At 60.7% G+C, this 20,683-nt stretch overlaps 2 non-coding genes across 2 annotated transcripts; both read right to left on the minus strand.

Annotated features, from left to right (window-relative positions):
* Positions 1–1,776: 1,776 nt before the first annotated feature.
* Positions 1,777–1,895, minus strand: LOC131867532 (5S ribosomal RNA). Its single transcript, XR_009366085.1, has one exon. It is a non-coding gene; the product is annotated as a 5S ribosomal RNA (ribosomal RNA).
* A 7,817-nt stretch (positions 1,896–9,712) lies between these two features.
* Positions 9,713–9,831, minus strand: LOC131867525 (5S ribosomal RNA). Its single transcript, XR_009366078.1, has one exon. It is a non-coding gene; the product is annotated as a 5S ribosomal RNA (ribosomal RNA).
* Between the last annotated feature and the right edge of the window lie 10,852 nt (positions 9,832–20,683).

Consider the following 20,683-nt stretch of genomic DNA (forward strand, 5'->3'; position numbering starts at 1 on the left):
CCAAGGTGCGGCGTGCACGAAGTCGGAGCCCGGTTTGCCCCGGGTGCGCACCTCGCGTGCACCTTCGGCGGGGTTGCGCGCCCTGGTGGGCACCATGGTGCGCACCAAGGAGCGCTCCGAAGTGTGCTCCAAGGTGCGGCGTGCACGAAGTCGGAGCCCGGTTTGCCCCGGGTGCGCACCTCGCGTGCACCTTCGGCGGGGTTGCGCGCCCTGGTGGGCACCATGGTGCGCACCAAGGAGCGCTCCGAAGTGTGCTCCAAGGTGCGGCGTGCACGAAGTCGGAGCCCGGTTTGCCCCGGGTGCGCACCTCGCGTGCACCTTCGCCGCGGTGGGCACCATGGCGTGCACGAAGTCGGAGCCCGGTTTGCCCCGGGTGCGCACCTCGCGTGCACCTTCGCCGGGGTGGGCACCTCGGCTGGGTTGCGCGCCCTGGTGCGCACCAAGGAGCGCTCCGAAGTGTGCTCCAAGGTGCGGCGTGCACGAAGTCGGAGCCCGGTTTGCCCCGGGTGCGCACCTCGCGTGCACCTTCGCCAGGGTGGGCACCTCGGTGCGCACACCTTCTCAATGTTTTCTTGCCTTTTCTGGAAATTGGTGAAGGCAGCGCATCAAAGGTGCGCACCTCGGTGTGCTCCGAGGTGCGAACCCGAGAGCGCTCCGAGGTGCCCACGAAGTCGAAAGTCGGGTTAATTGCATTGTTTTCCCCGGGTGCGCTCCGAGGTGCGCAACATCGGCGCGCACCAAGGAGGGCTCCGAAGTGTGCTCCAAGGTGCGCACGATGGCGTGCACCTCTGGTGCGCACGATTCGGAGCTCGGTTTGACCGGGGTGCGCACACCTTGGCTGGGTTGCGCACCTTTTGTGCGCTCCAAGGTGCGCACGAAGTCGGAGCTCGGTTTGCCCCGGGTGCGCACCTTCGCCAGGGTGCGCACCTTGATGCGCACGCCTTGGCTGGGCTGCGCACCTTGGTGGGCGCCATGGTGCGCACCTTTCGTGCGCTCCAAGGTGCGCACGAAGTCGGAGCTCGGTTTGCCCCGGGTGCGCACCTTGGTGGGCGCCATGGTGCACTCCGAGGTGCCCAAGATTGGTGCGCACCAAGGAGCGCTCCGAAGTGCGCTCCAAGGTGCGCGCAAAGTCGAAAGTTGGGTTAATTGTCCGGTTTGCCTCGGGTGCGCACCTTGCGTGCACCTTCGCCAGGGTGGGCGCCTTGGTGCGCACACCTTGGCTGGGCTGCGCACACCTTGGCACCCGCGTTTCCTTCATTTTAAATTTTTTTTTTTTACAATCTCTCAAGTGGGAAATTCTATAATCTCAACTTTTTTTGCCTTTTCAGGAAACTTTTGAATGGAGCGCATCATTGGTGCGCTCCGAAGTGTGCTCCAAAGCTCTCTCCAGCTGCGTGCACCTGCCCCGGCCGCGCACCCGGCCCCGCCCAGCTTCGCTCACCTGTCCCGGGCGTCTGGTGCGGAACCTTAGAGTAAGAAACATCACCGTGCACCTTGGCCAACGTGCGCGACTCGACCGAGCGCGCACTGGCCGAGGTGCACACCGATTTCACCTGGGTGCGCGCGCAGCACCTCGGGCGCACCGGGGTGCGCGCACAACGCCCGGGTTGCACCGTGGCCTGTGTGCTCGGGGCGCCTCGGGTGCGCGCTCGGTGTCGCCCCCGCGCGCGCGGTAGTGCGGGCAGCGCACCCCGGCCCGGCCCGGCCCCGACGAGAACGCAAACGGGCAAAAGGTTTATTCAAATAGCATTGCGATGCCCGGCGAAAAACTAAAAAAGGGTGCAACACCGGGACTTCCCGGGAGGTCACCCATCCCAGTACTACTTCGGCCCAAGCGCGCTTAACTGCGGAGTTCTGATGGGATCCGGTGCACTAACGCTGGTATGATCGCACCCGTTATGAGCTTGTCGCAGTGTGTACTTAGCAAACCGCGACCCACGTGCGAATCCACCCCGGCCACCCACCCCCGTCGAGGTGCACACCCTCCCTCGCGAAGTGCGCCCCGTTCGCCAAGTGTGAGCCCTGCCCGGGTGCGCGCACCTTGCTAGGGCGTCGGGTGTGCACCCGGCCCGGCCTACGTGCGTGCACCTGTAGGGGGCGTCGTGTGCGTGCAGTGTCCCGTCTGCAACGCGGTGCCCACACACCACCTCGGGCGCAACGACCTGCGCTCACATGTGGGCCGAGTGCACCTTGGTGCATGTTCGGGGCGCCTCGGGTGCACGCTCGATCTTGCCCCGGTGCACCAAGGCGCTCGGTTTGCCCCGGGTGCGCACTTGGTGCAAGGTGGGCACCCAAAATAGGGATCAAGCACCAAAACACAAGTTTCGGGATGCAAAATGGGACCCAAGGACCACAAATGCGTTCCAAGACCCATGATGGGTCCACGAGAACAAAAATGTGTTCCGAGACTTAATAAACAAATATTGGGTTTTAGGAGAAGAAACATGCTCTGATGCCCAAAACGAGAATCGACCCCGAAAAGGCCACAGGCCAAAAGTGGGATGCGAGACAAAAAAAAATGGGACCCGAGGACCAAAATTGGGTTCCCAGGTCGAAGACAGGGCAACCGGACAAGAAACGACCTCTAAGGCTCGAAATGAGTCCCGACGACTAAAACTTGACAAGAAGCACCCATCAGGCACCCAACTCGACACCCATGGGATGCCGACCCACCCGGGCTTCCACCTAGCACACCTTGGCACCCACCCACCCTCGCACCCAACCTCGCACCCAACTTAGCACCTTTGAACCCACATTGGCACTCACCCTGACCCTGGCACCTTGGAACCCACATTGGCACTCACCTTGACCCTGGCACCCACCTTTGCACTCACCTTGGGACCCACCCTGGCTCCCACCTCGGCACCCACCCAGACACCCACCTTGGTTCCTTGGCACCCACCTTGGATCCTTGGCACCCACCCCGACACCCACCTTGGCACGCAACTTGGCTACTTGCCACCCACCTTGGCTCCTTGACGCCCACCCCGACAACCACCCCGTGACCTACCCTGGCTAGGGTTGGTGCACACCCACCCTGGTGCCCACCTTGGCACCCACCCTATGACCCACCTTGGCACGCACCTTAGTACCCACCCCGTTACCCACCCTAGGACCCACCCCGTGACCCACCTTGGCCAGGGTGGGTGCCTTGGTGCGCACAACTTGCCTGGGCTGCACACCAGGGCGGGCTCAAGATGGCACCCGCGTTCCGTTTTTTTCACTATCTTTCAAAACGGAAATTTTAAAATCTCATTTTTTTCTTTTTTTTGCCTTTTCTGGAAATTAGTGAAGGCAGCGCATCAAAGGTGCGCAATGCTGGTGCGAACCCGGGAGCGCTCCGATGTGTGCTCCAAGGTGCGGCGTGCACGAAGTCCGAGCCCGGTTTGCCCCGGGTGCGCACCTCGCGTGCACCTTCGCCGGGGTGAGCACCTTGGCTGGGTTGCGCGCCCTGGTGCGTACCAAGGAGCGCTCTGAAGTGTGCTCCAAGGTGCGGCGTGCACGAAGTCGGAGCCCGGTTTGCCCCGGGTGTGCACCTCGGGTGCGCACCTCGCGTGCACCTTCGCTGCGGTGGGCACCTTGGCTGGGTTGCGCGCCTTGGTGGGCACCATGCAGTGCACGAAGTCGGAGCCCGGTTTGCCCCGGGCGCGCACCTCCGCCAGGGTGGGCACCTTGGTGCGCACAACTTGCCTGGGCTGCGCATCAGGAAGGGCTCAAGATGGCACCCGCGTTCCGTTTTTTTCACTATCTTTCAGAACGGAAATTTTAAAATATCGTTTTTTTTTGCCTTTTCTGGAAATTAGTGAAGGCAGCGCATCAAAGGTGCGCAACGCTGGTGCGAACCTGGGAGCGCTCCGATGTGTGCTCCAAGGTGCGGCGTGCACGAAGTCGGAGCCCGGTTTGCCTCGGGTGCGCCCTGGTGGGCACCATGGTGCGCACCAAGGAGCGCTCCGAAGTGTGCTCCAAGGTGCGGCCTGCACGAAGTCGGAGCCCGGTTTGCCCCGGGTGTGCACCTCGGGTGGGCACCTTGGTGCGCATGCCTTGCCTGGGCTGCGCACCAGGGCGGGCTCAAGATGGCACCCGCGTTCCTTTTTTTTCACTATCTTTCAAAACGGAAATTTTAAAATCTCATTTTTTTTTGCCTTTTTCTGGAAATTAGTGAAGGCAGCGCATCAAAGGTGCGCACCTCGCTGCCCACCACGGTGCGCAACGCCGGTGGGCACCCGGGAGTGCTTCGAAGTGTGCTCCAAGGTGCTGCGTGCACGTTGTCGGAGCCCGGTTTGCCCCGGGTGCGCACCTCGCGTGCACCTTCGTCGGGGTGGGCACCTTGGCTTGGTTTGCCCCGGCTGCGCTCCGAAGCGGGGTTATTGGAGCGCCGCCTCTTTTTTTGTCGGAGCGTTTGGTGGGGTTTCTCGCATTGGCTCTTCCGAGGCCCGGTTGCCACCCTGGCGCGCACGAAGTCGGAAGTAGGGTTAATTGCCCGGGTGCGCACCTTTGCCAGGGTGGCACCTTACCTGGGCTGCGCACCAGGGCGGGCTCAAGATGGCACGCGCGTTCCGTTTTTTTCACTATCTTTCAAAACGGAAATTTTAAAATCTCCTTTTTTTTTTGCCTTTTCTGGAAATTAGTGAAGGCAGCGCATCAAAGGTGCGCACCTCGCTGCCCACCTTGGTGTGCTCTGAGGTGCGCACCCGGGAGCGCTACGAAGTGTGCTCCAAGGTGCGGCGTGCACGTTGTCGGAGCCCGGTTTGCCCCGGGTGCGCACCTCGCCTGCACCTTGGCCGGGGTGGGCACCTTGGCTGGGTTTGCCCAGGGTGCGCTCCGAAGCGGGGTTACTGGAGCGCCCCCTCTTTTTTTGTCAGAGAGTTTGGTGGGGTTTCTCGCATTGGCTCTTCCCAGGCCCGGTTGTTGGGTGCGCTCCCACCCTGGCGCGCGCGAAGTTGGAAGTTGGGTTAATTGCCCGGGCGCGCACCTTCGCCAGGGTGGGCACCTTGGTGCGCAAACCTTGGCTGGGCTGCGCACCAGGGCGGGCTCAAGATGGCACCAGCATTCCCTTTTTCTCACTATCTTTCAAAACGGAAATTTTAAAATCTCGTTTTTTTTTTGCCTTTTATGGAAATTAGTGAAGGCATCGCATCAAAGGTGCGCACCTCGCTGCCCACCTTGGTGTGCTCCGAGGTGCCCACCACGGTGCGCAACGCCGGTGCGAACCCGGGAGCGCCCCGATGTGTGCTCCAAGGTGCGGCGTGCACGAAGTCGGACCCCGGTTTGCCCCGGGTGCGCACCTCGCGTGCACCTTGGTGCGCACACCTTGGCTGGGTTGCGCGGCCTGGTGGGCACCATGGTGCGCACCAAGGAGCGCTCCGAAGTGTGCTCCAAGGTGCGGCGTGCACGAAGTCGGAGCCCGGTTTGCCCCGGGTGCGCACCTTCGCCGCGGTGGGCACCATGGCGTGCACGAAGTCGGAGCCCGGTTTGCCCCGGGTGCGCACCTCGCGTGCACCTTCGCCGGGGTGGGCACCTCGGCTGGGTTGCGCGCCCTGGTGCGCACCAAGGAGCGCTCTGAAGTGTGCTCCAAGGTGCGGCGTGCACGAAGTCGGAGCCCGGTTTGCCCCGGGTGTGCACCTCGGGTGCGCACCTCGCGTGCACCTTCGCTGCGGTGGGCACCTTGGCTGGGTTGCGCGCCTTGGTGGGCACCATGCAGTGCACGAAGTCGGAGCCCGGATTGCCCCGGGCGCGCACCTCCGCCAGGGTGGGCACCTTGGTGCGCACAACTTGCCTGGGCTGCGCACCAGGAAGGGCTCAAGATGGCACCCGCGTTCCGTTTTTTTCACTATCTTTCAGAACGGAAATTTTAAAATCTCGTTTTTTTTTGCCTTTTCTTGAAATTAGTGAAGGCAGCGCATCAAAGGTGCGCAACGCTGGTGCGAACCTGGGAGCGCTCCGATGTGTGCTCCAAGGTGCGGCGTGCACGAAGTCGGACCCCGGTTTGCCCCGGGTGCGCACCTCGCGTGCACCTTGGTGCGCACACCTTGGCTGGGTTGCGCGCCCTGGTGGGCACCATGGTGCGCACCAAGGAGCGCTCCGAAGTGTGCTCCAAGGTGCGGCGTGCACGAAGTCGGAGCCCGGTTTGCCCCGGGTGCGCACCTCGCGTGCACCTTCGCCGCGGTGGGCACCATGGCGTGCACGAAGTCGGAGCCCGGTTTGCCCCGGGTGCGCACCTCGCGTGCACCTTCGCCGGGGTGGGCACCTTGGTGTGCAGACCTTGGCTGGGTTGCGCGCCCTGGTGGGCACCATGGTGCGCACCAAGGAGCGCTCCGAAGTGTGCTCCAAGGTGCGGCCTGCACGAAGTCGGAGCCCGGTTTGCCCCGGGTGTGCACCTCGGGTGGGCACCTTGGTGCGCATGCCTTGCCTGGGCTGCGCACCAGGGCGGGCTCAAGATGGCACCCGCGTTCCTTTTTTTTCACTATCTTTCAAAACGGAAATTTTAAAATCTCATTTTTTTTTGCCTTTTTCTGGAAATTAGTGAAGGCAGCGCATCAAAGGTGCGCACCTCGCTGCCCACCACGGTGCGCAACGCCGGTGGGCACCCGGGAGTGCTTCGAAGTGTGCTCCAAGGTGCTGCGTGCACGTTGTCGGAGCCCGGTTTGCCCCGGGTGCGCACCTCGCGTGCACCTTCGTCGGGGTGGGCACCTTGGCTGGGTTTGCCCCGGCTGCGCTCCGAAGCGGGGTTATTGGAGCGCCGCCTCTTTTTTTGTCGGAGCGTTTGGTGGGGTTTCTCGCATTGGCTCTTCCGAGGCCCGGTTGCCACCCTGGCGCGCACGAAGTCGGAAGTAGGGTTAATTGCCCGGGTGCGCACCTTTGCCAGGGTGGGCACCTTACCTGGGCTGCGCACCAGGGCGGGCTCAAGATGGCACGCGCGTTCCGTTTTTTTCACTATCTTTCAAAACGGAAATTTTAAAATCTCCTTTTTTTTTTGCCTTTTCTGGAAATTAGTGAAGGCAGCGCATCAAAGGTGCGCACCTCGCTGCCCACCTTGGTGTGCTCTGAGGTGCGCACCCGGGAGCGCTACGAAGTGTGCTCCAAGGTGCGGCGTGCACGTTGTCGGAGCCCGGTTTGCCCCGGGTGCGCACCTCGCCTGCACCTTGGCCGGGGTGGGCACCTTGGCTGGGTTTGCCCAGGGTGCGCTCCGAAGCGGGGTTACTGGAGCGCCCCCTCTTTTTTTGTCAGAGCGTTTGGTGGGGTTTCTCGCATTGGCTCTTCCCAGGCCCGGTTGTTGGGTGCGCTCCCACCCTGGCGCGCGCGAAGTTGGAAGTTGGATTAATTGCCCGGGCGCGCACCTTCGCCAGGGTGGGCACCTTGGTGCGCACACCTTGGCTGGGCTGCGCACCAGGGCGGGCTCAAGATGGCACCAGCATTCCCTTTTTCTCACTATCTTTCAAAACGGAAATTTTAAAATCTCGTTTTTTTTTTGCCTTTTATGGAAATTAGTGAAGGCATCGCATCAAAGGTGCGCACCTCGCTGCCCACCTTGGTGTGCTCCGAGGTGCCCACCACGGTGCGCAACGCCGGTGCGAACCCGGGAGCGCCCCGATGTGTGCTCCAAGGTGCGGCGTGCACGAAGTCGGACCCCGGTTTGCCCCGGGTGCGCACCTCGCGTGCACCTTGGTGCACACACCTTGGCTGGGTTGCGCGGCCTGGTGGGCACCATGGTGCGCACCAAGGAGCGCTCCGAAGTGTGCTCCAAGGTGCGGCGTGCACGAAGTCGGAGCCCGGTTTGCCCCGGGTACGCACCTCGCGTGCACCTTCGCCGGGGTGGGCACCTCGGCTGGGTTGCGCGCCCTGGTGCGCACCAAGGAGCGCTCCGAAGTGTGCTCCAAGGTGCGGCGTGCACGAAGTCGGAGCCCGGTTTGCCCCGGGTGCGCACCTTCGCCGCGGTGCGCACCATGGCGTGCACGAAGTCGGAGCCCGGTTTGCCCCGGGTGCGCACCTCGCGTGCACCTTCGGCGGGGTTGCGCGCCCTGGTGGGCACCATGGTGCGCACCAAGGAGCGCTCCGAAGTGTGCTCCAAGGTGCGGCGTGCACGAAGTCGGAGCCCGGTTTGCCCCGGGTGCGCACCTCGCGTGCACCTTCGGCGGGGTTGCGCGCCCTGGTGGGCACCATGGTGCGCACCAAGGAGCGCTCCGAAGTGTGCTCCAAGGTGCGGCGTGCACGAAGTCGGAGCCCGGTTTGCCCCGGGTGCGCACCTCGCGTGCACCTTCGCCGCGGTGGGCACCATGGCGTGCACGAAGTCGGAGCCCGGTTTGCCCCGGGTGCGCACCTCGCGTGCACCTTCGCCGGGGTGGGCACCTCGGCTGGGTTGCGCGCCCTGGTGCGCACCAAGGAGCGCTCCGAAGTGTGCTCCAAGGTGCGGCGTGCACGAAGTCGGAGCCCGGTTTGCCCCGGGTGCGCACCTCGCGTGCACCTTCGCCAGGGTGGGCACCTCGGTGCGCACACCTTCTCAATGTTTTCTTGCCTTTTCTGGAAATTGGTGAAGGCAGCGCATCAAAGGTGCGCACCTCGGTGTGCTCCGAGGTGCGAACCCGAGAGCGCTCCGAGGTGCCCACGAAGTCGAAAGTCGGGTTAATTGCATTGTTTTCCCCGGGTGCGCTCCGAGGTGCGCAACATCGGCGCGCACCAAGGAGGGCTCCGAAGTGTGCTCCAAGGTGCGCACGATGGCGTGCACCTCTGGTGCGCACGATTCGGAGCTCGGTTTGACCGGGGTGCGCACACCTTGGCTGGGTTGCGCACCTTTTGTGCGCTCCAAGGTGCGCACGAAGTCGGAGCTCGGTTTGCCCCGGGTGCGCACCTTCGCCAGGGTGCGCACCTTGATGCGCACGCCTTGGCTGGGCTGCGCACCTTGGTGGGCGCCATGGTGCGCACCTTTCGTGCGCTCCAAGGTGCGCACGAAGTCGGAGCTCGGTTTGCCCCGGGTGCGCACCTTGGTGGGCGCCATGGTGCACTCCGAGGTGCCCAAGATTGGTGCGCACCAAGGAGCGCTCCGAAGTGCGCTCCAAGGTGCGCGCGAAGTCGAAAGTTGGGTTAATTGTCCGGTTTGCCTCGGGTGCGCACCTTGCGTGCACCTTCGCCAGGGTGGGCGCCTTGGTGCGCACACCTTGGCTGGGCTGCGCACACCTTGGCACCCGCGTTTCCTTCATTTTAAATTTTTTTTTTTTACAATCTCTCAAGTGGGAAATTCTATAATCTCAACTTTTTTTGCCTTTTCAGGAAACTTTTGAATGGAGCGCATCATTGGTGCGCTCCGAAGTGTGCTCCAAAGCTCTCTCCAGCTGCGTGCACCTGCCCCGGCCGCGCACCCGGCCCCGCCCAGCTTCGCTCACCTGTCCCGGGCGTCTGGTGCGGAACCTTAGAGTAAGAAACATCACCGTGCACCTTGGCCAACGTGCGCGACTCGACCGAGCGCGCACTGGCCGAGGTGCACACCGATTTCACCTGGGTGCGCGCGCAGCACCTCGGGCGCACCGGGGTGCGCGCACAACGCCCGGGTTGCACCGTGGCCTGTGTGCTCGGGGCGCCTCGGGTGCGCGCTCGGTGTCGCCCCCGCGCGCGCGGTAGTGCGGGCAGCGCACCCCGGCCCGGCCCGGCCCCGACGAGAACGCAAACGGGCAAAAGGTTTATTCAAATAGCATTGCGATGCCCGGCGAAAAACTAAAAAAGGGTGCAACACCGGGACTTCCCGGGAGGTCACCCATCCCAGTACTACTCCGGCCCAAGCGCGCTTAACTGCGGAGTTCTGATGGGATCCGGTGCACTAACGCTGGTATGATCGCACCCGTTATGAGCTTGTCGCAGTGTGTACTTAGCAAACCGCGACCCACGTGCGAATCCACCCCGGCCACCCACCCCCGTCGAGGTGCACACCCTCCCTCGCGAAGTGCGCCCCGTTCGCCAAGTGTGAGCCCTGCCCGGGTGCGCGCACCTTGCTAGGGCGTCGGGTGTGCACCCGGCCCGGCCTACGTGCGTGCACCTGTAGGGGGCGTCGTGTGCGTGCAGTGTCCCGTCTGCAACGCGGTGCCCACACACCACCTCGGGCGCAACGACCTGCGCTCACATGTGGGCCGAGTGCACCTTGGTGCATGTTCGGGGCGCCTCGGGTGCACGCTCGATCTTGCCCCGGTGCACCAAGGCGCTCGGTTTGCCCCGGGTGCGCACTTGGTGCAAGGTGGGCACCCAAAATAGGGATCAAGCACCAAAACACAAGTTTCGGGATGCAAAATGGGACCCAAGGACCACAAATGCGTTCCAAGACCCATGATGGGTCCACGAGAACAAAAATGTGTTCCGAGACTTAATAAACAAATATTGGGTTTTAGGAGAAGAAACATGCTCTGATGCCCAAAACGAGAATCGACCCCGAAAAGGCCACAGGCCAAAAGTGGGATGCGAGACAAAAAAAAATGGGACCCGAGGACCAAAATTGGGTTCCCAGGTCGAAGACAGGGCAACCGGACAAGAAACGACCTCTAAGGCTCGAAATGAGTCCCGACGACTAAAACTTGACAAGAAGCACCCATCAGGCACCCAACTCGACACCCATGGGATGCCGACCCACCCGGGCTTCCACCTAGCACACCTTGGCACCCACCCACCCTCGCACCCAACCTCGCACCCAACTTAGCACCTTTGAACCCACATTGGCACTCACCCTGACCCTGGCACCTTGGAACCCACATTGGCACTCACCTTGACCCTGGCACCCACCTTTGCACTCACCTTGGGACCCACCCTGGCTCCCACCTCGGCACCCACCCAGACACCCACCTTGGTTCCTTGGCACCCACCTTGGATCCTTGGCACCCACCCCGACACCCACCTTGGCACGCAACTTGGCTACTTGCCACCCACCTTGGCTCCTTGACGCCCACCCCGACAACCACCCCGTGACCTACCCTGGCTAGGGTTGGTGCACACCCACCCTGGTGCCCACCTTGGCACCCACCCTATGACCCACCTTGGCACGCACCTTAGTACCCACCCCGTTACCCACCCTAGGACCCACCCCGTGACCCACCTTGGCCAGGGTGGGTGCACCCACCCTGGTGCCCACCTTGGCACCCACCCATCCTAGCACCCAGCCTGTGACCGGGCTTGGAACCCAACCTTGCACCCGCACCCGTCTTGGCCAGTGTGGGTGCGCACCCATCCTGGCACCCACGTTGTGACACACCCTTTAACCCACGCACCCTAGCACCCACGTTGGCACCCACCTTGGAACCCAACCTAGCAACTTGGCACCCACCCCGTGACCCACCTTGGCATCCACCATAGCAGTCGCCGACTTGGCACCCACCTCGGCACCCACCTTGACACTTGTGGACCCACCTTGCCACTCACCCTAGCATCGACCCATCCTAGCACCCACCCTGGCACCTTTGCACCCTAGCACTCACCCATCCTAGCACCTAACCTGTGACCCACCTTGACACTCACCCTCGCACCCACCTTGGAACCCAACCTAGCACCCACCCACCCTGACACCAACCCTAGCACCTACCCACCCTTGCACCCACCCTGTGACCCATCTTGGCACCCACCCATCCTACCACTCAACCTATCACCCACCTTCTCACCCACCTTGGCATCCACCTTAGCACCCACCCACACTGGCACCTTGGCACCCACCTCGGGCAAGGTGGGTGCACACCCACCCTGGCACCCAATTTAGAACCCACCGAGCATGTTACCCACCTTGGCACCCACATTGCAGCCCACCCTAGTACCCACCCTATGACCCACATTGGCATCCACACCCTAGCACCCAGGCACCTCGACACCCGCCTTGACACCCACCCTAGCACTGAACCTGTGACCCACCTTGGAACTCACCCTAGAACCCACCCACCCTGTGAACCACCTTGGCATCCACCTTAGCACCCACCCACCTTGGCACCCACTCTAGCACTCACCCATCCTAACACCCAACTTGTTACCCACCTTGGCACCCGCCCTCGCGTCCACCTTGAAACCCACCCTAGCACCCACCCACGCAGGAGCCCACCTTGGCACCCAACCTAACACCCACGCATCCTGGCACCCAACTTGTGACCCACCTTGGAACCCACCCTAGTACCCACCTTTGAACCCACTATATCACCAACCCACCTTGGCACCCACCCTATGACCCTCTTTGGAATCCACCCTAGCACGCACCCACCCTGGCACCCACCATGGAGCGCACCCTAGCACCCACCCACCTCGGCACGCACCTCAACACCCACCTTGGTGTGCGCACTGCGCCAACCTCTCAAAGACCCTATGTGGTGCGCTCCAAAGTGTACACCTTTGGTGCGCTCCAAGGTGCGCACCTTTGGTGCACACCGAGGTGCACACCAAAGTGTGCACCGAGGTGAGCACCAAAGTGCACTCCAGGGTGCACACCAAGGCGTGCACCTTTGGTGCGGTCAATGCAAACGAATTCGGAAGTTGGGGTCGATGTCCTAATCGCTGCTGCAGACTACACGTATGAGAATCGGACAAATAGCTTTATATAGGGGAGGTGTTGCGTTTGATGGGTCGACTCCCCTGGTTGTGTGCACTGCACCAACTTCAAAGACCCTGTCTTGTTTAAGAAGTCAAAAGTTGGGGTGGATGTCCTAATCATTGCTGCAGTCTACGCATGTATGAGAATCAGACAAATAGCTTATATAGGGGAGGTGTTGCATTCGGTGGGTTGACTCCCCTGGTTGTGCGCACTGCGCCAACCTCAAAGACCCCGCATAGCAGAAGAAGTCGGAAGTCGGATTTTGGTGAGCACCAAGGCGTGCACCTTTGGTGCGGTCAACGCAGACGAATTCAGAAGTTGGGGTGGATGTCCTAATCGTTGTTGCAGGCTACACATGTATGAGAATCAGACAAATAGCTTATATAGGGGAGGTGTTGGGTTTGATGGGTCAACTCCCTTGGTTGTGCGCATTACGCCAACCTCAAAGACCTTGTTTTCGTTAAGAAGTCAAAAGTTGGGGTCAATGTCCTAATGGCTCCTGCAGGCTACACATGTATGAGAATCGGACAAATAGCTTATATAGGGGAGGTGTTGGGTTTGATGGGTCGACTCCCCTGGTTGTGCGCATTACGTCAACCTCAAAGACCTTGTTTTCGTTAAGAAGTCAAAAGTTGGGGTCGATGTCCTAATTGCTCCTGTAGACTACACATGTATGAGAATCAGACAAATAGCTTATATAGGGGAGGTGTTGGGTTTGATGGGTTGACTCCCCTAGTTGTTCGCATTACACCAACCTCAAAGACCTTGTTTTCGTTTAGAAGCCGAAAGTTGGGGTCGATGTCCTAATTGCTCCTGCAGGCTACGCATGTATGAGAATCAGACAAATAGCTTATATAGGGGAGGTGTTGGGTTTGATGGGTCGACTCCCCTGGTTGTGCGCATTGCGCCAACCTCAAAGACCCTGCATTGCGGATGAAGTCGAAAGTCAGAGTTTGGTGTGCTACAAGGTGTGGTCGAAGGTGCTCACCTAGGTGTGCACCTTTGGAGCACAGGAAAAGTGCCCTCCAAAAGTGCGCACCTTTGGAGTGCACAAAAGTGCCCTCCAAAAGTGCGCACCTTTGGAGCGCAGAAAAGTGCCCTCCAAAAAGTGCCCTCCAAAAGTGCGCACCTTTGGAGCGCAGAAAAGTGCCCTCCAAAAAGTGCCCTCCAAAAGTGCGCACCTTTGGAGCGCAGAAAAGTGCCCTCCAAAAAGTGCCCTCCAAAAGTGCGCACCTTTGGAGCGCAGAAAAGTGCCCTCCAAAAAGTGCCCTCCAAAAGTGCGCACCTTTGGAGCGCAGAAAAGTGCCCTCCAAAAAGTGCCCTCCAAAAGTGCGCACCTTTGGAGCGCAGAAAAGTGCCCTCCAAAAAGTGCCCTCCAAAAGTGCGCACCTTTGGAGCGCAGAAAAGTGCCCTCCAAAAAGTGCCCTCCAAAAGTGCGCACCTTTGGAGCGCAGAAAAGTGCCCTCCAAAAAGTGCCCTCCAAAAGTGCGCACCTTTGGAGCGCAGAAAAGTGCCCTCCAAAAAGTGCCCTCCAAAAGTGCGCACCTTTGGAGCGCAGAAAAGTGCCCTCCAAAAAGTGCCCTCCAAAAGTGCGCACCTTTGGAGCGCAGAAAAGTGCCCTCCAAAAGTGCGCACTTTTGGTGCGCACCAAGGCGCTGGTTCGGTCGTTGCAGGCGAGTTCGGAAGTTGGGGTCGATGTCCTGAGCGGAGGTGCAAACTACACAGGTGTCGGAATCGGACAAATAGCTTATATAGGGGAGGTGTATGCTTCGATGGGTCGACTCCCCAGGTTGAGCGCACCGCGCCAACCTCAAAGACCCTACGGTATGGATGAAGTCGGAAGTTGGGTCCGATGACCGATTCGATTAGTAGGTATGCTCATGAGGTCGGAATTTGGGTCCGATGACCTGCCATGTGCAGGAAGGCGAATGTTGACACTGTGCGTTGCAAGGTGCACACCAAGGCGCTGGTGCGGTCTTTTTAGTCGAGTTCGGAAGTTGGGGTCGATGTCCTGATCGGAGGTGCAAGCTACACAGGTGTGGGAATCGGACAAATAGCTTATATAGGGGAGGTGTATGCTTCGTTGGGTCGACTCCCCGGGTTGAGCGCACCGCGCCAACCTCAAAGACCCTACGGTATGGATGAAGTCGGAAGTTGGGTCCGATGACCGATTCGATATGTAGGCATACTCGCGAGGTCGGAATTTGGGTCCGATGACCTGCCACGTGCAGGAAGGCGAATGTTGGCACTGTGCGTTGCAAGGTGCGCACCAAGGCGCTGGTTCGGTCGTTGGAGGCGAGTTCGGAAGTTGGGGTCGATGTCTTGATCGGAGGTGCAAACTACACAGGTGTGGGAATCGGACAAATAGCTTATATAGGGGAGGTGTATGCTTCGTTGGGTCGACTCCCCGGGTTGAGCGCACCGCGCCAACCTCAAAGACCCTACGGTATGGATGAAGTCGGAAGTTGGGTCCGATGACCGATTCGATATGTAGGCATACTCGCGAGGTCGGAATTTGGGTCCGATGACCTGCCATGTGCAGGAAGGCGAATGTTGGGACTGTGCGTCGCAAGGTGCGCACCAAGGCGCTGGTGCCGTCGTTGCAGTCGAGTTCGGAAGTTGGGGTCGATGTCCTGGTCAGAGGTGCAAACTACACAGGTGTGGGAATCGGACAAATAGCTTATATAGGGGAGGTGTATGCTTCGATGGGTCGACTCCCTGGGTTGAGCGCACCGCGCCAACCTCAAAGACCCTACAGTATGGATGAAGTCGGAAGTTGGGTCCGATGACCGATTCGATACGTAGGCATATTGGCGAGGTCTGAATTTGTGTCCGATGACCTGCCATGCGCAGGAAGGCGGAATTTGGGTCCGATGACCGAGTTGATGGCGTGCCATGCGCAGAAAGGCGGAATTTGGGTCCGATGACCGAGTTGATGTTGATGGCCCGCCATGCACAGGAAGGCGGAATTTGGGTCCGATGACCGATTTGAAGGCGTGCCATACGCAAAAAGGCGGAGTTTGGGTCCGATGACCGAGTTGATATTGATGGCCCGCCATGCGCAGGAAGGCGGAATTTGGGTCCGATGACCTGACATACGCATGGAGTCCGACTCGGGGGCCGATGTTCGATTCGATGACTTGCATTGTGGGTAAAGTCGGAAGTTGTGGTCTTTGACCCGATTCGATGACCAGACTTCGGCTGCTTGAGAATCGGACAAATAACTTATATAGGGGAGGTAGTGTTCTCGAGCATCCTCCCCCCGTGCCCGTTTATGTCGATTGATGCTGGTGCTCGACTGGTTGGAGCGCTCGGATGCAAAAATCTTGCACCAGGATTTATCGATTGTGATGGACACGGCAAGTCTCCTGATTGCTATGCAGGAGCTCATCGTGAATCTCTATGCGGCCTTGGTATGGACTCGACCTGCGGAATGGTTCGGCAATGGTAGTCGCTCCAACACGTCCTTGCAATGGCCACAGAGGTGATTCGACTAGAGCTCCAGTCTAGCTTTTGGGTTGCTTGGCGGACTGGTATAGCCGCGATCGAGTTCCGGCCATGAACGTTTTAGATAGCTCTTGGGCTTTCTGGGACGGAAGTCGGAAGTTTGGGCTGTTGTCCGATTTGATGACCATTCTTCGGATGTGTGAGAATCGGACAAATAACTTATATAGGGGACTGTGTTGTCTCACGCAGCCCCCTCCGTGCCCCTCTATCTCGACCGATGTTGGTGCTTGAAAGGGTTGGGATCGCTCGGATTTATAAACGTGCACCACCATTTGTCGAGTGTGAGGGACGCGGCAGGTCTCCTAAATGCTATGCGGGCGCTCTCTGAGAATCTCTATCCGGCCTCGACACAGACTAGTCTTGCTGAATGGTTTGGCACTGGTAGTCGATCCAACACGTCGTTGTTGTGGCCGCCTAGGCGATTCGATTCGAGCCCCCGTCTAGCTTTTGGGTTGCTTGGCGGATTTTGCCCTATCCGCAAGTGAGCTCGGTCCCTAAACGTTCGAGAAACCCGATTGCTATGCGCCGACTCTCTTTCTTGCGAGCCTCCATCTAGCTTTTGGGTCTCTACGGAACGGAAGTCGGAATCTGGGACCGTTGTTTGATTCGACGAGGCAGACTACGGTTGTGCGAGAATCGGACAAATAACTTATATAGGGGAGGTGTTGACTGGAGCATTCTCCCCCGTGCCCCTCTAACTCGACCAATGCTGGCGCTCGAACGGTGGTAGCGCTCGGATTTTCATTGAGCGCCAGCATTGGTCGATTTAGAGGGGCATGCGAGATTCCCGAATGCTATGCGAGGGCTCTAACGGAAATGTCTATTGGTTTCGGTATGGATGCAATTGCGAGTGGTTCGGCAAAGGTAGTCGTTCCGATGCGTCCATGTCGTGGCCAAATCGATAATTCGATTTGAGCCCTCGTATAGCATTTGGGTCTCTCGATGTGATTCCGCATTCCAGTCCCTTTGGGCACTGCTTGAGCCGCATCCCAGGGGGTTCCCTTCCCAATAATCTGCCTCGCAACCCGATTGCTATGCGGTGAGGCTCCTCGGCCGCCTCGGAACTATCTGTGTATCAGACGCATCGCGGGATAAGGGGTTGGCAACGGTAGTCGCCCCAAGCGCGTCCGATGCTTGGACCATTCCGAGGCGGCCCTGAAGCCTCTTCCGTCTAGCCGTTGGGTCCTTCTCGCCGCATCCCTCGCCTCGCACCCCGATTGCTATGCGGTGAGGCTCCTCGGCCGCCTCGGAACTATCTGTGTATCGGACGCGTCGCGGGATAAGGGGTTGTCACTGGTAGTCGCCCCAAGCGCGTCCGATGCTTGGACCATTCCGAGGCGGCCCTGAAGCCTCTTCCGTCTAGCCGTTGGGTCCTTCTCGCCGCATCCCTCGCCTCGCACCCCGATTGCTATGCGGTGAGGCTCCTCGGCCGCCTCGGAACTATCTGTGTATCGGACGCGTCGCGGGATAAGGGGTTGTCATTGGTAGTCGCCCCAAGCGCGTCCGATGCTTGGACCATTCCGAGGCGGCCCTGAAGCCTCTTCCGTCTAGCCGTTGGGTCCTTCTCGCCGCATCCCTCGCCTCGCACCCCGATTGCTATGTGGTGAGGCTCCTCGGCCGCCTCGGAACTATCTGTGTATCGGACGCGTCGCGGGATAAGGGGTTGTCACTGGTAGTCGCCCCAAGCGCGTCCGATGCTTGGACCATTCCGAGGCGGCCCTGAAGCCTCTTCCGTCTAGCCGTTGGGTCCTTCTCGCCGCATCCCTCGCCTCGCACCCCGATTGCTATGCGGTGAGGCTCCTCGGCCGCCTCGGAACTATCTGTGTATCGGACGCGTCGCGGGATAAGGGGTTGTCACTGGTAGTCGCCCCAAGCGCGTTCGATGCTTGGACCATTCCGAGGCGGCCCTGAAGCCTCTTCCGTCTAGCCGTTGGGTCCTTCTCGCCGCATCCCTCGCCTCGCACCCCGATTGCTATGCGGTGAGGCTCCTCGGCCGCCTTGGAACTATCTGTGTATCGGACGCGTCGCGGGATAAGGGGTTGTCACTGGTAGTCGCCCCAAGCGCGTCCGATGCTTGGACCATTCCGAGGCGGACCCGAAGCCTCTTCCGTCTAGCCGTTGGGTCCTTCTCGCCGCATCCTTCGCCTCGCACCCCGATTGCTATGCGGTGAGGCTCCTCGGCCGCCTCGGAACTATCTGTGTATCGGACGCGTCGCGGGATAAGGGGTTGTCACTGGTAGTCGCCCCAAGCGCGTCCGATGCTTGGACCATTCCGAGGCGGACCCGAAGCCTCTTCCGTCTAGCCGTTGGGTCCTTCTCGCCGCATCCCTCGCCTCGCACCCCGATTGCTATGCGGTGAGGCTCCTCGGCCGCCTTGGAACTATCTGTGTATCGGACGCGTCGCGGGATAAGGGGTTGTCACTGGTAGTCGCCCCAAGCGCGTCCGATGCTTGGACCATTCCGAGGCGGACCCGAAGCCTCTTCCGTCTAGCCGTTGGGTCCTTCTCGCCGCATCCCTCGCCTCGCACCCCGATTGCTATGCGGTGAGGCTCCTCGGCCGCCTTGGAACTATCTGTGTATCGGACGCGTCGCGGGATAAGGGGTTGTCACTGGTAGTCGCCCCAAGCGCGTCCGATGCTTGGACCATTCCGAGGCGGACCCGAAGCCTCTTCCGTCTAGCCGTTGGGTCCTTCTCGCCGCATCCCTCGCCTCGCACCCCGATTGCTATGCGGTGAGGCTCCTCGGCCGCCTTGGAACTATCTGTGTATCGGACGCGTCGCGGGATAAGGGGTTGTCACTGGTAGTCGCCCCAAGCGCGTCCGATGCTTGGACCATTCCGAGGCGGCCCCGAAGCCTCTTCCGTCTAGCCGTTGGGTCCTTCTCGCCGCATCCCTCGCCTCGCACCCCGATTGCTATGCGGTGAGGCTCCTCGGCCGCCTTGGAACTATCTGTGTATCGGACGCGTCGCGGGATAAGGGGTTGTCACTGGTAGTCGCCCCAAGCGCGTCCGATGCTTGGACCATTCCGAGGCGGCCCCGAAGCCTCTTCCGTGTAGCCGTTGGGTCCTTCTCGCCGCATCCCTCGCCTCGCACCCCGATTGCTATGCGGTGAGGCTCCTCGGCCGCCTTGGAACTATCTGTGTATCGGACGCGTCGCGGGATAAGGGGTTGTCACTGGTAGTCGCCCCAAGCGCGTCCGATGCTTGGACCATTCCGAGGCGGACCTGAAGCCTCTTCCCTCTAGCCGTTGGGGCTTTCTCGCCGCATCCCTCGCCTCGCACCCTGATTGCTATGCTGTGAGGCTCCTCGGCCGCCTTGGAACTATCTGTGTATCGGACGCATCGCGGGATAAGGGGTTGGCAGTGGTAGTCGCCCCAAGCGCATCCGATGCTTGGACCATTCCGAGGCGGCCCTGCAGCCTCTTCCGTCTAGCCGTTGGGGCCATCTCGCCGCATCCCCCACCTCGCACCACGATTGCTATGCGGTGAGGCTCCTTGGCCGCCTCGGAACTATCTGTGTATCGGACGCATCGCGGGATAAGGGGTTGTCACTGGTAGTCGCCCCAAGCGCGTCCGATGCTTGGACTATTCCGAGGCGGCCCTGCAGCCTCTTCCGTCTAGCCGTTGGGGCCATCTCGCTGCATCCCCCACCTCCTCGGCCGCCTCGGAACTATCTGTGTATCGGACGCATCGCGGGATAAGGGGTTGGCAGTGGTAGTCGCCCCAAGCGCGTCCGATGCTTGGACTATTCCGAGGCAGCCCTGCAGCCTCTTCCGTCTAGCCTTTGGGGCCATCTCGCCGCATCCCTCGCCTCGCACCCCGATTGCTATGCGGTGAGGCTCCTCGGCCGCCTGGGAACTATCTTCGTATCGGACGCATCGCGGGATAAGGGGTTGTCACTGGTAGTCGCCCCAAGCGCGTCCGATGCTTGGACTATTCCGAGGCGGCCCTGTGGCCTCTTCCGTCTAGCCGTTGGGGCCATCTCGCCGCATCCCCCACCTCGCACCCCGATTGCTATGCGGTGAGGCTCTTCGGCCGCCTTGGAACTATCTTCGTATCGGACGCATCGCGGGATAAGGGGTTGTCACTGGTAGTGGCCCCAAGCGCGTCCGATGCTTGGACTATTCCGAGGCGGCCCTGCAGCCTCTTCCGTCTAGCCGTTGGGGCCATCTCGCCGCATCCCCCACCTCGCACCCCGATTGCTATGCGGTGAGGCTCCTCGGCCGCCTTGGAACTATCTTCGTATCGGACGCATCGCGGGATAAGGGGTTGTCACTGGTAGTCGCCCCAAGCGCGTCCGATGCTTGGACTATTCCGACGCGGCCCTGTGGCCTCTTCCGTCTAGCCGTTGGGGCCATCTCGCCGCATCCCCCACCTCGCACCCCGATTGCTATGCGGTGAGGCTCCTCGGCCGCCTTGGAACCATCTTCGTATCGGACGCATCGCGGGATAGGGGGCTGTCACTGGTAGTCGCCCCAAGCGTGTCCGATGCTTGGACCATTCCTAGGCGGCCCTGAAGCCTCTTCCGTCTAGCCGTTGGGGCCTTCCCGCCCCATCCCTCGCCTCGCACCCCCGATTGCTATGCGGTGAGGCTCCTCGGCCGCCTTGGAACCATCTGTGTATCGGACGCATCGCGGGAT

The sequence above is a fragment of the Cryptomeria japonica genome, unplaced genomic scaffold (assembly GCF_030272615.1).
Source record: "Cryptomeria japonica unplaced genomic scaffold, Sugi_1.0 HiC_scaffold_174, whole genome shotgun sequence".
In the NCBI taxonomy this organism is placed as follows: Eukaryota; Viridiplantae; Streptophyta; class Pinopsida; order Cupressales; family Cupressaceae; genus Cryptomeria; species Cryptomeria japonica.